Source organism: Capsicum annuum, chromosome 10 (genome assembly GCF_002878395.1).
Source record: "Capsicum annuum cultivar UCD-10X-F1 chromosome 10, UCD10Xv1.1, whole genome shotgun sequence".
In the NCBI taxonomy this organism is placed as follows: domain Eukaryota; kingdom Viridiplantae; phylum Streptophyta; class Magnoliopsida; order Solanales; family Solanaceae; genus Capsicum; species Capsicum annuum.
In genome coordinates this window covers 58,606,890-58,622,580 of record NC_061120.1, presented here as the reverse complement: position 1 = coordinate 58,622,580, position 15,691 = coordinate 58,606,890, and positions in this window count along the sequence as shown.

The window sequence follows — 15,691 nt, the reverse complement described above, 5'->3', positions numbered from 1 at the left end:
TTTCTCCTTGGGGTGCTCCTGTATTATCTGTGAGAAAGAAAGATGGTTCCCTGCGTATGTGTATTGACTATCGCCAGTTGAATAAATTCACTATCAAAAATAAGTATCCTCGTCCTAGAATAGATGATTTGTTTGACCAATTTCAAGGTGCAAGTTACTTCTTAAAGGTAGACCTTCGATCCGGCTATCATCAACTCAAAGTTAGGGAGCATGACACCCCGAAAATAGCTTTCCAAACTTGCTATGGTCATTTTGAGTTTCTTGTTATGTCCTTCGGGTTAACTAATGCCCCGGCAGCTTTCATGGACCTCATGAATTGAGTGTTCAGACCATATCTTGACATGTTTGTTATCATATTTATAGATGATATTCTGATGTACTCCCGTAGTGAGAATGAACATGCAGATCATCTCTGAATTGTCTTACAAACTCTTAGAAACCATTAATTATTTGCCAAATTCAGCAAGTATGAGTTTTGGTTAAGGTCAGTTGCTTTTCTGGGTCATATCATTTCTTTCGAGGGTATTAGAGTTGATCCCCAAAAGACAAAAGTTGTTAGGAACTGGCCTAGACCTATCTCTCCGACTGACATCCAAAATTTCTTGGGTCTAGCTGGCTATTACCGCCGTTTTGTTGAAGGTTTCTCCTCTCTAGCATCTCCTATAACCCAATTGACCCAAAAGAAAGTGAAGTTCTTATGGTCCGATTCTTGTGAGAAGAATTTTCAGGAGTTGAAGACTCGACTCACTTCAGCCCCTGTTTTGACTTTGCTTTATTGTGTTGAGGGTTTTCTAGTATATTGTTATACTTCTAGAGTTGGTTTAGGTTATGTATTGATGCAGAAGGGTAAGATGATAGCTTATGCTTCTAGACAGTTGAAACCCCATGAGAAGAATTACCCCACCCAAGATCTTGAGTTAGCTGTTGTTGTTTTTGCTCTAAAAATCTGGAGACACTACTTGTATAGTGTTCACATTGATATTTTCACTGATCATAAGCGTTTGCAATATGTATTTACCTAGAGGGAGTTGAACCTTAGGCAGAGAAGGTACTTAGAGCTATTAAAAGATTATAATCTGAGTATGTTGTACCATCCGGGTAAGGCCAATATAGTGGTAGCTGCCCTAAGCAGGGTGTCTATGGGTAGTGTTTTACTTATTGAAGAGAGTAAGAAAGAGTTGGCTCGTGATGTGCACCATTTGGCTAAACTGGGGGTTAGGTTGTTTGACTTCACTGAAGGTAGTATAGGGGTGCAGAGTAGTTTCGAATCCTCCTTGATTTCGAAAGTAAAGGAGAAGCAAAACTTAGATGCTAGTTTGGTCAAACTGAAAGAATCAGTCAAGGACCAAAAGGTGAAGGTTTTCTCCAAAGAGGGAGTGGTGTGTTGAGATTACAGGATAGATTATGTGTTCCGAATATTGATGATATGAGATAGAGAATTATGGCTAAAGCACACAGCGCGCGATATTCTGTTCATCTTGGTGCCACCAAGATGTACCGCGACTTGCGGGAAATCTATTGGTGGAGTAGCATGAAGAAGGATATAGCAGCATTTGTCGCTAAGTGTGTGATGTGCCAACAAGTTAAGGTAGAAATCCAAAGACCTGGTGGTATAATGCAGGAGTTCGGTATTCCCACTTGGAAGTAGAAAGAGATAAATATGGATTTTGTGACTAGTTTACCTCCTTCCTGACGCTATCGTGATTCCATTTGGGTTGTTGTGGATAGATTGACTAAGTTTGCGCACTTCTTGCCTGTGCATACTTCTTATACTATTGAGGATTATGCTAGATTGTACATTCAAGAATTAGTCAGATTTCATAGAGTTCCCTTGTCCATCATTTCAGATAGGGGTACTCAGTTCACTTCGCAGTTTTGGAGAGCTTTTCAGAAGGGTCTTGGTACCCAAATGCATTTGAGTTTTGCTTTCCATCTGATGACAGATGGTCAGGCTGAGGGGACCATCTAGACCTTAGAGGATATGTTGAGAGCGTGTGCTCTTAACTTTAAGGGGAGTTGGGATGAGCATTTACCGTTGATAGAGTTTGCTTACAATAACAGTTTTCACTCTATCATTGGCATGGCTCCAGTTGAGGCTTTGTATGGGAGGAAATATAGGTCACCCATAGGTTGGTTTGATGTGGGTACAGCTGCCATGAGTGGACCTAATTCTCTCTTTGAGGCTATGGAAAAAGTCAAAGTGATTAGAGAAAGATTGAAAACCGCACAAAGTCATCAGAAGTCGTATACTGATGTAAGGAGAAGAGACCTTGAATTTGAAGTTGGTGACTTGGTGTATTTGAAGATTTCACCCATGAAGGGAGTGAAGAGATTCGGGAAGAAGGGGAAACTTAGTCCCCGTTATGTTGTCCCCTACAGAGTTCTTAGCCGTGTTGGAAACTTAGTCCCCATTATGTTGGCCCCTACAGAGTTCTTAGCCGTGTTGGTAAGGTAGCGTATGAGGTTAAGTTGCCTTCAGAGTTATCTTCCATTCACTCTATCTTCAATGTCTCCATGCGTAGGAAACACATTGGTGATTGTGTTGTTGTAGATCCTTTAGAAAACCCTTATGTGCAAGATAGTCTTTCTTTTAAGGAAGTTCCTGTAGAGATTTTAGATCACCAAGTCCGAAGACTAAGGAACAAAGAAATTCCCTTGGTCAAGGTGTTGTCGCAAAACCAATCCGTTGAATGTGCAACTTGGATAACCGAGACGGATATGCGATCCAAGTATCTGCACCTATTTTCCGCAAGCCCCGATCAAGCCGAAGGTACCATTCTGGTCTACATCATTCCTTTTCTATGTAGAATTGTAGTAGTTCAGTAGTTTTTTTATACTATTCAGTTGTGATTTTATGAGTCATGCACTCCTTGTTGTATCCGAAATGTAGAATGAAGTAGAGGCAAGATTAGTAAGTTGCTTTACCTGTTTACCCTTCGTTTTCTCTTTTCTCTTAGTATACCCAGCGTTATTTGAGGACGAATGTCCCCAAGGGGGAGATATTGTAATGCCCCACACTTTCCTAAGCTAGAAAGCAAACCGTTGTTCGTACATGTGAAACCCCCAATTTTGTAAGCCATATTTGGGCACATGAATTACCAAGAATACCCTAGTTATAAGAGAGCTTATGATGTGTTAAGTTTGGTTATATGAGTCACTTAAAGTAGTACAAGCTAAGAGTTTCAAAATCCATCAAGTTTTAGTATTTGAATTCGCAAGGGTCATCTTTGAATTAGCATAACTTGATAAATATGTAGTATTTCTGCATATTTCTACCCACTAACTTATAGAGAATTGAATTAGCTTTCCAATGATACTAATTTCATCAAAATTTGACACCCGAGCAAGGAGTTATAGCTTTGCGAAGTAGAGTACATCGCCTAACTAATCTCACATGGATACTGGAATAGGTGTGTGATAACCAATGAGGCGCATACTTAAATCTATGCGATAAGCAATGCGGCACATACGTAAATGTATACGATAAGCAATGCAGCATACACTTGGTGTTTCAGGTAGTAAAAACACTCCGTTTTGAGTTACTTTGATGGCAATTAAGTCTTTTGGCACTCCTAACACACCCCAAAACTTAACCTTACGAATTTAATAGAATCTAAACACATCATAACCCTATTATAAATCTAAGTTCATCATCCAAGAGCACTAAAGGAGAAAAATAACTAGGGTTGCACAATCAACATTCAAGGTCCAATCTTTCAACAAATTCGTTATCATAAATGTATGTGGGGTTTTCAACAAGAACATCCTTTCGTTCTTGTGCCCAAAAATTTGTATTATTTTACACAGATACATGATTTTACTTGTTTAATTATGAATTTGAGATGGAAACTATTATCCTATATTCTTGTTCAAGAAACTATGATATTTTTGTGATGTCTTAAAGATAAATTCCTTGAGTTTTGATGTTAATATCATGTTTCAAGTTGAATTTCCAGATTTTCATATGATTTATACTTGTTTGGTATACAAAGTATGAATCTTGAAATGTTTTTCTCAAGTGTTGATATATGAGATTTAAACCCTCTTTGAGATTATGATCTTTGGTGAAGTAATGTGTTATACACACCTTGATATTTGAATAATTTGACCTTTTGGTCTTGAAAAAGTTATTTTTGAACTCGAATAAGAAAATAAATCCACATGTTGATTTATTATTAAAAAAGGGTAGCATGATGGCTCTCGATATGAATTGTTGAATTGCGTTGTTGTAATTTTCTTTTGAAATGATCTGAGCTAAGTCCGGGAGTATTCTTTAGCACCAAGTGGGAGGTGTAGCTGTGATTGGTACTTTTCTAGAACTATGTGCCCCCTAAGGCTGATTGATATAGTGATCACTAGTGAACAAAAGATTAAGGTCCTACTCCGATGGCAAAGATAGGACTGCTCTGCCCAACGGTTAGACGTTGGACTCCATGTAGCTCACATGGTTTATGTCGATTGTAAGAGACTCCCAGTGTGTGTGTGTATTCTCTGATTGAGATGAAAAATGTAATAGTTTGAAAGTGTGAGTTGAGAAAGTTATTGTTTTTGAAGAATTTGACGAATATTTCTATATCTTAAAGAGAATTGTTATGAAAGCTACTCGTTTTGATGACTTGAAAATGATTATGAAAGTGATTGGGATTTACTATGATGACTCACATGTTTTCACCAATGTGTTTTACTCTATGGTGATTATGATGATTTTATTTCGAGCTATGTGAGTCTCTTATTACAGCATGCATATTTTCCTATGAATATTTGTGATACAGGACTTTTATGAAAACTTCCATACACCCTCATATAATCGGTCCATATTCCATGGTACTAACCCATGTATTAGTACGTGGGCTATATTTTCCCTATAATGTAAGTCCAGGTCCTCATTCCCAGGCTTGACTTGATTCTCCGAGCACATTAGTCTACATTTTCGGCAGTGGTGAGTCCTCATGGTTCGAGGACTGGTTATTTCAGATTTCACTCTTTTATTTTGAGTTATGATTTTATTCCCTGATGTTAGGGTCCATTGGGGTCTGTCCCAATGGCTCAGTGTTATACAGTTTAGTAGAGTCTTGTCAGACTAGATGGTTAGATTGATCAGTCTTGTGGAGAGGTCGTATTTTGTTACTTTCTGCATCTTTTTCGTCTTGAATTATGATATTATGTAGAATATCTTGATGTTTGATTATAGTAATCCTATTAATGAGTGTTGAATGGTATGAAAACAGCACAAAGGGTTAGCTTGGGGCTACTTGTAGCCTTAAGCACCATGTGACGCTTTGGGACCCGTTTTCGGAGCGTTACAATAATCTTTACTTAAAATGACAAAATTACCTAGCAAATATTTTGAAAAGTATTTTAAATAAAATAAATATTGTTATTTCATTTAAAACCAAAGAAAATAAAAATTAAACTTGATCGTGGAGGGCAAAAATTAGGTGTCAACAACTGCCCCCTCCCTTTGGGTAGAGCGAATGCAACCTGGGCAAAAAGAGTTTGACGTTCTAAATTTTTGTGCGACCACAAATTTGTTTTTAGAAAGAAGTTGGTTTTCGCACAAGTTTTGTGGAGTTATGGTTGAACCTCGGTATCGAGTTTCCTACATATATATGGTTATATAAGAATTCAGGCCACTTGTAGTTCATAAAACATGATTTTCAATAAATTTCCATGCTTGTTAAATTTTCAAAACTTGGTGAAACCAAAAAGCTGGGGAATAAGAGGATAGAGGGGAGGTTGGAATGTAGTCGACTTTTCTACACAGAGTGCTGTCTAGATATCCTAATGATTTGGGAAATCTAACTTCTTATAGTTCAACTCGATCGGTAGAAAAGACAATCTTTTATTTTAGACTATCTTTGACTTAGGATGGGTGATAAGTTATATGAGCTTATGGAAAAGACATTTGTAACCTATTAACCATGAATGTGGGATCCTTTATATCCATAGGCAAGAATTTACCTGGACATAATTTCCGAAATTCTGAGTGTATTATTGTAACACCCCATAATTTTTCTTAGCTTGAAATCATCTCAAGAATGTTAGAAACTTTCTTTGAAATATTAATCCACTTTGGTACATCTGGTATTTTTAAGAATTTCACTTTCTGTCACATGAGAAATTGAATTAGCTTTCCAACGATACCAATTTTGTCAAAATCCGACATCGGAGGAGAAAGTTATGGCCAAAATATGGAAGGCAGTATAAACCATCCAGATGCGATGGTGAGGCCGACGGACCGTCATACAAGCGACGAACCATCAGCCACGACTATCGCAGCAAGGCAGTGGGGACTACCTTCTTCTTAGGAGTGACGGCCTAGGCCGACAGACCGTCAGACTAGCAACGGACCGTCGCTCAGGCCGTCGCAAGGGAAATAGTAAGGCCACCTTATGGATAAGGTGCGACGGTCAGGTTGACAGACTGCCGAACTTGAGATAGACCATCGCCCAAGCCGTCGCAGCCTAGGCAGTGAGACCCTATTCAGATCCATGTGCGATGGTCAGTCCGATGGACCGTCAACCCAGTGATGGACCGTCGCACCTACCGTCACAGGTCCATTCCTTTTTTTAAGTCGTTTTAACTGGGGTATTTTGGTCTTTTACCACCAACTTATATATACCTAGTTATATCCAATTTCATCCCATTTTGTTCACTATTATTTCAACAACAATATTAGGGTTTCTCTCTAAAATTAATCCCCAAGAACAAAAAAAATCCAAATCTTCTCCAATAAACTAAGAGATTCAAATTCCTCAAGTTCAAGAACATCAAGAAAACTCAACCCAGGTATGCATAGTGTTCATTCATGGACTCCTTTCATCTATGAAGTTCAAGAATCCCTTTTCTAACATCAAGTTATGGATTTTCTTTATGATTTCATGATTAGGCTGTTCTTGTTCACATTGATAAATGAGAAATTGAATTTTACTCCATGTTGGGTGATAATTTCTATGTGGGTTTAATTATTATAGATATAGATTCATGCACACATATGACTAAACCCTTGAATGATGAAATTAGAATGTGACCATTATGTTTAATTGTTGTACAATGAAGTTTACATGTACCATACCTATAATATGTTTAATTTAATGCCTAACTGAAGGAAAAATGCTTAACTAGCATGTTGTCATGAAATCCCCATGTATGTTAAGCTTATGCATATCACATGTTTGATGAAATGCTTTAGTAAATGCAATATGGTGATTATTATGTATTCAAGTAAGTCATGCTTTGTCAGTTGCCTTCTATCGAGTCCTAGGGGGTACTTGTACCCGAAACATTAGTTGTGTTCCTAGAGCCATGTCATGTTTTCACGATACTCTCAGTAAAGCTATGAATCCTTAGACTTTAGATAATTTTATGACTCAGGAAATATCCATGATCTCAAAAACTTAGTCAGTCGGCAGATATCAGTAGTATTCCGTCAGTCAATGGAATTTAGTAACACAGCTCATGTTCAGTTCAGTAAATCATGTTCAGTGTCTATTCAGATGGAAGTTGAAATTAGCACCGAGTGAACCCAAGGGTGGGAACTCACCTATTATATGAGGGTGTGATTCTTAGAAGCAATCCTTGTATTCCAGAACTATGTGGCCAGCATAGGTTGAGACATTATTTTCTGCTATATGAGGGTAGATGAGGTGGCTTAACCTGCTATATGAGGGTTCTCACCATTCTCATTAGAGTTACCTATTATATTAGGGTCACTCACATGCTGTCCTTACTAGTGGCGCGGTATTGACACCCTTCCAATCATGGCCCAAATTAGACCCCAGTTCAGCTATTATAGCGCATATAGGGCGTGCCGGTTAGATAACTACTTTCCATAGTTTTACGTTACAAAATCAGGACTGTCAGATACAGTTAATCAGTCTCAGTAATAGAATTTAGATAGTTCTACAAAATTTAGGACTGTCAGATACAGTCAACTCAGATACAGTACGGAAGTCAGATAGTTTGTCAGATTCAGGAGTGTCAGATACAGTCACTCATATTTTCAGTTAGATCAGCATCAGTATGTCATGTTATCAGTATTTAGAGTCAGTAATCATGTTTTCATAATATCAGTGTCAATTATTATGTCTCATGTATGTATTCTCACACTCATGATAGTCAGTCTGTTATAATTATTGTTCATGAATATGAACCCCATGCATTTAGCCTACCTCATATGCGTACCAGTACATTCAAAGTACTGACGCATTCGTGCTATGGTGTCTTATGCCATAGGTTCAGAGACACAAGCTCCAGAGCAGCAGTAGATTCCAGTTTCAGCAGTCAAAGTTAGAAGTGAGTCCTTATCTTTTGAGGACATGATTATTCCTTATTATCTCATTTATCAGTTTATTATTTGGCGTTAGTTGTGGACATATCCCATCAACTCCTTACTCATACAGTTCAGTCAGTTAGAGGCTTTCTAGACTATTATGTTCAAACAGTTATTTCAGCTATTTTGGGTACTTTATACCCCTTTTCAAGTGTTATGTTTTACTTTAGATATGTGAACCTTTTGTCCTTTCAGTTCCTGTTTCCGCATTATTTAGTATTTTATGCAGTATATAAGTACAAATATCAGTCATGGGTTAGCTTGTGGTCCTTCGGGGTCATGAGCATCGTGTAGCGCTCTAGGCACCAGATTCGGGATGTTACAAACTTGGTATCAGAGCCTAAGGTTCAATAGTATCCTAGGAAGTCTGAAAGCCATATCTAGTAGAGTATAGTACATAAGTGTGTTGTGCGCCATATTTATGTGCAGGAGGATATAGGATGTTTTAGGAACAGTTTCCCTTCTTTCAGTATTCATGTCGTGCTAGTGAGCATAATATCAAGTCAATCTCTTAGTCTAATTCATTTGTTCTCTTTATTTCAGAACATGCCTCCCAAGAGAATAACCCAGCCTGTCCAAAAAGATCCCTTGGATGAACACGTTTTTCATGCAGAGTCTAGAGCTGTATTCACTACTCTTACTCAGTCAGTTGCTGCTTAGAATGAACGACCAGCTATCATTTTGGCCAACCCAGTGGCCAATTAAATTGCAGCCAGGGTTCGAGACTTCAGGCGAATGAATCCTCTATCCTTTCTTGGGTCTAAGATAGATGAGGAGCCTCAAAAATTACTATATTAGGTGCAGAAGGTTACAGACATAATGAGGATTACTCCTAGTGAGAGTGTTTGATATGGATGTTGCTCACACTTGGTTTAAGTAGTGGAAGTTAGAAAGGCCAGGTGATTCAGGGCCTATAGAGTGGGAGGAGTTTGTTACCGCATTCTTAGAGAGGTTCTTTCCCCTAGAGTTGAGAGAAGCTAAGATGTTAGACTTCATTAACCTCAGGCAGGAAAACATGACGGTGAAAGAGTATTCTCTTAAGTTTACTCAATTAGCCAGATACGCCCTCATGTGGTTGCAGATAGCAGAGCCAAAATGAGTAAGTTTATTTATGGGGTAAACGATAGTGTGGTTAATGATTGCAGATCCACCATGATAAATAGTGACATGACTGTAGCTAGACTTATGACTCAAGCTCAGCAGATAGAGGATCAAAAGATTAATATGAGGGAGAAGCAAGATAAGAGAGCAAAGATAGTTAGTTTTAAATTTTCTCAGCCTAAGTCAGAAGGAGATAATCGTTCTCAGATTCATCCTAAGTCATCAGTTCTAGCCCCTTCTTCAGCCAGTGCTCCAGTTCCTAAGTTCATAGAGGGTAATAAAGATAGAGCACCATTCTCTAAGTCTCAAAGAAGTGTTAGCAGTGCCTGCACCTATCCTCTTTGCCAGACTTGTGACAAGCACCATTAAGGTATTTGCAGAGCTGGACGTGGTATTTGTTTTGAATATGGCAAGCCAGGCCATAAAGTCAGAGACTATCCTCATCTAGGTCCTCAGGGTCAACAGAATTTCTCCTTAGCTCAGTCTAGTCACCCAAATCAGCAGGGTGCCACTTCTAGCGCTACTAGTGGGCAATGACCAAATAGACCCTATGCTCTCCAGTCCCAGCAAGATCAGAAAAATTCTCTTGATGTGGTTAGTGGTATGTTATAGATTTTTCATGTGCATGTTTATGCTTTGCTAGATCCAGGAGTTTCTTTGTAGTTTGTTACTCCCTATATAGCATGCGATTTCAAAATTAGTCACAAAATTCTAGTAGAGCCCTCTTCAGTCTCTACCCTAGTGGGTAAAACTATTATAGCTCGGTGGGTATATAGGAGCTGCCCGATTATGATATTTCAGAAAGTCACTTCAGCATACTTGGCTGAATTAGAGATGACTGATTTTGATGTCACTGTCGACATAGATTAGCTTCATTCCTGCTATGCCACAGTCAACTGCAAAAATAAAATAGTCCAATTTAGTTCCCGAATGAACCCATCCTAGAGTGGAAGGGTAGTGTATCCACTTTCAGAGGTCAGCTTGTTTCCTACCTTCGGACACAGAAAATGATATCTAAAGGATGTGTCTATCATTTTGTTCAAGTTAGGGACACTAGTTCCAAAACTCCCAGTCTTGAATCAGTCCCAGTCATGAATGAATATTCAGATGTCTTTCTCGAAGATCTTCCAGGAATTCCTCCCGAAAGGGAAATAAACTTCGACAATAATCTTCTTCTAGATACTCAGCCTATATCTATTCCGTCATACAGAATGGCACCAACAGAACTTAAAGAACAGAAAGAACAGTTGAAATATCTCTTAGATAAGGGATTCATTAGGTCCAGTGTGTCCCCGTGAGGTGCTCCAGTATTATTTATGCGCAAGAAAGATGGTTCTCTCAGAATATGTATGGACTACCATAAAATTAATAAGGTCACGGTCAAGAACAAGTATCCTCTTCCAAGAATTGATGACTTACTTGACCAACTATAGGGTGCTAGCTATTTCTCTAAGATAGACCTCAGATCCGGCTACCATCAGCTTAGAGTCACAGAATGTGACATTCTGAAAACAGCTTTCCGTACTCGGTATGGTCACTTTGAATTCTTAGTTATGTCTTTTGGTCTTACCAATGCCCCAGTAGCTTTCATGGACTTGATGAACCATGTGTTCAAGCAGTACTTGGACATGTTTGTCATAGTCATCATAGATGATATTCTGGTCTATTCCCACAGTGAGCATGATCATCAAACCATCTTAGAATAGTACTTTAGACTCTCAGAGATCATCAGCTATTCGCCAAATTCAGTAAGTGCCAATTTTGGTTAATGTTAGTAGCATTCCTTGGTCATGTCATTTCTGGTGATGGAATTAGAATAGATCCTCAAAAGACCGAAGCAGTAAAAAACTGGACTCACCTTGTCTCTCCATCAGATATCAGGAGTTTCTTGGGTTTGGCTGGCTATTACAGATGGTTTTTTGAGGTATTTTCTTCTATTCCATCCACTATGTCCAGATTTACTCAGAAGAAAGTTAAGTTTCAGTGGTCAGATCCTTGAGAGAAGAGTTTTTAGGATTTGTAGACTCGACTCACCTCAGCTTCAGTTTTAGATCTTCCAGATAGTCCAGATGGGTTCATAGTATACTGTGATACATCCAGAGTAGGTTTGGTTTGTGTCCTCATGTATCATGGTAAGGTCATAGCCTATGCCTCCAGACAGCTTAAACCCCATGAGAGAAATTATCCCACACATGATCTTAAGTTAGCAGCCATAGTCTTTGCCTTAAAGATTTAAAGGCATTATCTCTACAGAGGTCATGTAGATGTCTTTACAGATCATAAGAGTCTTTCATATATCTTTTCTCAGAAAGATCTCAATCTTCGTCAGAGAAAATGGTTAGAGCTCTTGAAATATTATGACATGAGTTTTCTCTATCATCCGGGAAAGGACAATATAGTGGTCAATGCTCTCAGTAGACTGTCTATGGGTAGTGTTACTCATGTTGAGAAAAGTACAAAGAAGTTAGCTCAGAAAGTCCATCAGCTTTCCAGACTAGGCGTTCGCTTAGTCGATACAGATGGGGGTGATATATGGGTTCAAAATCATCCCTAGTTTCTGAGGTAAAAGACAAGAAAGATAGACATCCCAGCCTTGTCAAGTTGAAAGAGTTAGTTCAGGATCAGAAAGTAGAGGTTTTCTCCCAAGGGGCAGATGGTGCTTTGTGTTGTCAGGGTCATCTTTGTGTTCCAGGTGTAGATGACTTAAGGCAGCGAATTATTCCAGAAGTGCATGGTGCGTGCTACTCTATTCATCTAGGGGCCACAAAATGTACCACGACTTGCAGGAAATCTATTGGTGGAGTGGGATGAAGAAAGACATTGCAGAGTTTGTGGCTAAGTGCTCTACATGTCAGCAGGTTAAGATAAAACATCAGAAGCCTAGTGGTCCTATGCAGGAGTTCAGTATTACTACTTGGAAGTGGGAAGAAGTGAATATGGACTTCGTGATGGGTTTGCCTCGTACCCGTCATCATCATGATTCTGTTTGGGTCATTGTAAATATAATGACCAAATCAGCTCATTTTCTTCCATAGTTCATACCTCTTATTCAGCCAAGGATTACGCCAAGCTCTACATCAGAAAGTTAGTCAGATTGCACGGTGTTCCATTAGATATTATCTCAGACAGAGGTACCCAGTTCACCTTTCATTTGTAGAAAGCATTCCAAATGGGTCTGGGTACCCAAGTTCATCTTAGTATAGCCTTTCATCCTCAGACAGATGGTCAAGCGGAAAGGACCATTCAAACATTAGAAGATATGCTAAGGGCGTATGCAATCGATTTCAAGGAAAGTTAGGATGACCACTTACCTTTGATTGAGTTTGCATACTGTCGAGCACTGTTTCGAGCCGATCGAAACAGCACACGACGTATGGTGGCATTTAATGACTCTTGGGATATGAAAAATTATTTTTTAGAGTCTCCACCTAACTTTTTAGAAAAATTAGGCAAAAACCATATTTTATGTCGAAAACTCTATTTTGGTCTTTTGAGAATATTTAAAGATTCTGAGTAAGAGTTTTGGTTACTCGAGGAAAAGGTGTTAGGCACCCCTCAGAGCCTATCCGAAGATAGTCCTTACACTTAGTTTAGGAAAATATTAGGAAAAACTTTTATTTTTGCTTAAAACAGTGAGAAGAAATGTAAATAATAATGGCAATAATAGTAATAATAATGTTATAATGACATTAATAGTATTAATGGAGTATTATTAATAATGGCAATGATAAGGGACGATAATAATGATAAAAATAATTACTATAATAATATTGAAAATAATATACCTCGTATGTGGTAGCAAATGAATATGTATACCTCACGTTTACTTAAATCTGAAAATTCGAAAAAGGGTTGAAAAGATAGAATGTAGTGTAACTAAATAAAATGGCTAATTTTGCAAAGTCTTGATTTTATATAAAGATAATACCTTTGAAAAAATGTAAAAAAAAAAAACGTGTTGAAATGGCCTTTATTAATTATGAAAACTTGAAATTTATAAGAAAATTTAGTTTCTTGAGTTGAAAGAAAGTTATTTTAATTCTAATAGACTATTTAGTTATATGAATATAATGAATGCCATGTTCAATGAAATACTTGACGATTTCTTTTAAGCTTAGTTTTAAAGAGGAAAATAGAAAGTAACCATTTAATTCATTTAGACGAAATACACGAGGTTAGGAATCATGAATCGACTAAAATACGTGATAAAATAAAATGGTAATGACTTAGGGGATTTATCTAAATTAATTAGTTAGGGTGTTTAAGTAAATACAAATAGACAAGAATATGAAATAAAGGAAGAGTTAGAATTGGGCCCTTTAGGCCCATTTTATGGGCTTCCCAGATTTTCGGCCCGAATCCCATGAATGTCAATCCATTATTTTAGTGTATATCATCTGTATACAGAAACTATTCTTTCCAGCGTTTTTGTATATCTGATGTATACACGCATCGACATCCTTGCTTTTAGTCTCTCAATCCGTTTTTGGGACTTGGTTGAGGGTCGGACACGACGAAATTCGAATGCAAGGATAAATGGAATCCAAGTGGACTCGAATTCATGTCACATGCATCAAAGGAAAGAGAAGAATTAAAAATCAAATCTGAATAGAGTAAATGAACCAAAAAGTATAATTCGTAACCAAAGGAGTTTAGTGACACATAAGAAAATTGAATACTACAAAGTTTGAACTAGACTGAAATAATGATATATGGTTCAAGGGTATTACTGAAGATAACTCCAAAAATAAAATGCACGAGATTCAAGTACTTAATAAGGCTTCAAACTAGAACAATTCGAAAGTCAAGCACATTTTGTCATAAACTAACTAAGAATCAGTACAAATAATGGATTAAGTTGATAGTCCATCACCACACACCATGCTTTAACTGGGCTATTCTCAATTGAGTTATAAGAAACAGAGGGACGAAGGGGCACAGTAAAGCTATCCCATGTGATATGAGCGCGTAATAAATAAGTAAACTATCAGATTTCTAATGATTTCTAAACTACCAGATTTTGAATGATTTCAATCTAGTTTGTGAGAGAAAGAGAGAAAAATTATTTTAGACCCTTATCAATGAACACATACGTAGACAGAATAAAGCTTTAAGAAATCCTCACCAAGGAAATGAAGGAAAAGTTTCTGCAATACACCAATTTTACAAGTAAGGCAATTTCGTGAATGATTAAAACCTATACAAAATATCAAGGATAATTATACAAATATCAAACAAAGTGATGCAACTTTATAGATGTAAAAAAATTCGCGCAAAAGTGCACTTAACTGTGTAAAAGTACCATCTTAATAGACATAACATGTTAAGTACAAAAACTTGTGCAAAGCTGTGACATTTTCTAGTCACTACTACCTTAGAGAATACTCATACTCTCACATGAATGTCAAACAAATAAGAGAGGGAAACAAACTGCCGATTTGAGATCTAACCATATTATGGCCAGGCTAGAAAGTTTCTTGCAAAACTTTATTCGTCCCAAATCCAAAAGAGCATGTAAACACAAAACAACCAAGGTTCTGATTTCAGGAATAATAGAAAAATAGAGTTTCAAAACCGCCACATATCTTAATCTCTATACCGCCACACACTTGTGGATAATCATGACAAAGATATAATGCTAATACAACATAACAACAAACTCAAGATGGAGTACAAAGTTCAGATGGAAAAGATAACAATAGAGTCGAGAAGCGATGGAAATTGCTCTCATATACTCAAAACAACCATGTACTATAAGACAACACATGATCTGATTCACTGATAAACACATATGCAATGCCCAAAACAAGATGAAGAACGCATACACATATCCACATATACATATCCAAACAGGAAAACACAGGAAACAAGGTGATTTTCATACTTTTTGCTTCGACCAGTCCCAAATCTGAATCAAGAGGAAACAAAATTGAACGACACACTATCACAACCTAATTAAAAGCCAAAAAAATCATGTTTTCACCTATTTACAGACCTGGTGTTATATTTACACACGGGCTAAATTCACAAAAAGTTATAGTTTTCTTTTATTTGCAAAGGCAATGGAAAATCAACAAACAAATTTAAGAATAGAATAGAACCACAGAAAAGATGAACAAAGAAAACAAAGGCGAGATTTGCACCTTTTCCGGGGCAACAAAACTCGGGCTTTCACGTCTAAGGGTTTTTCGGCGACCACAAACTCAACCACGGGCACCCGAATTTGGACCAAATTGGAAAAAGAATAGCGAACTCAAA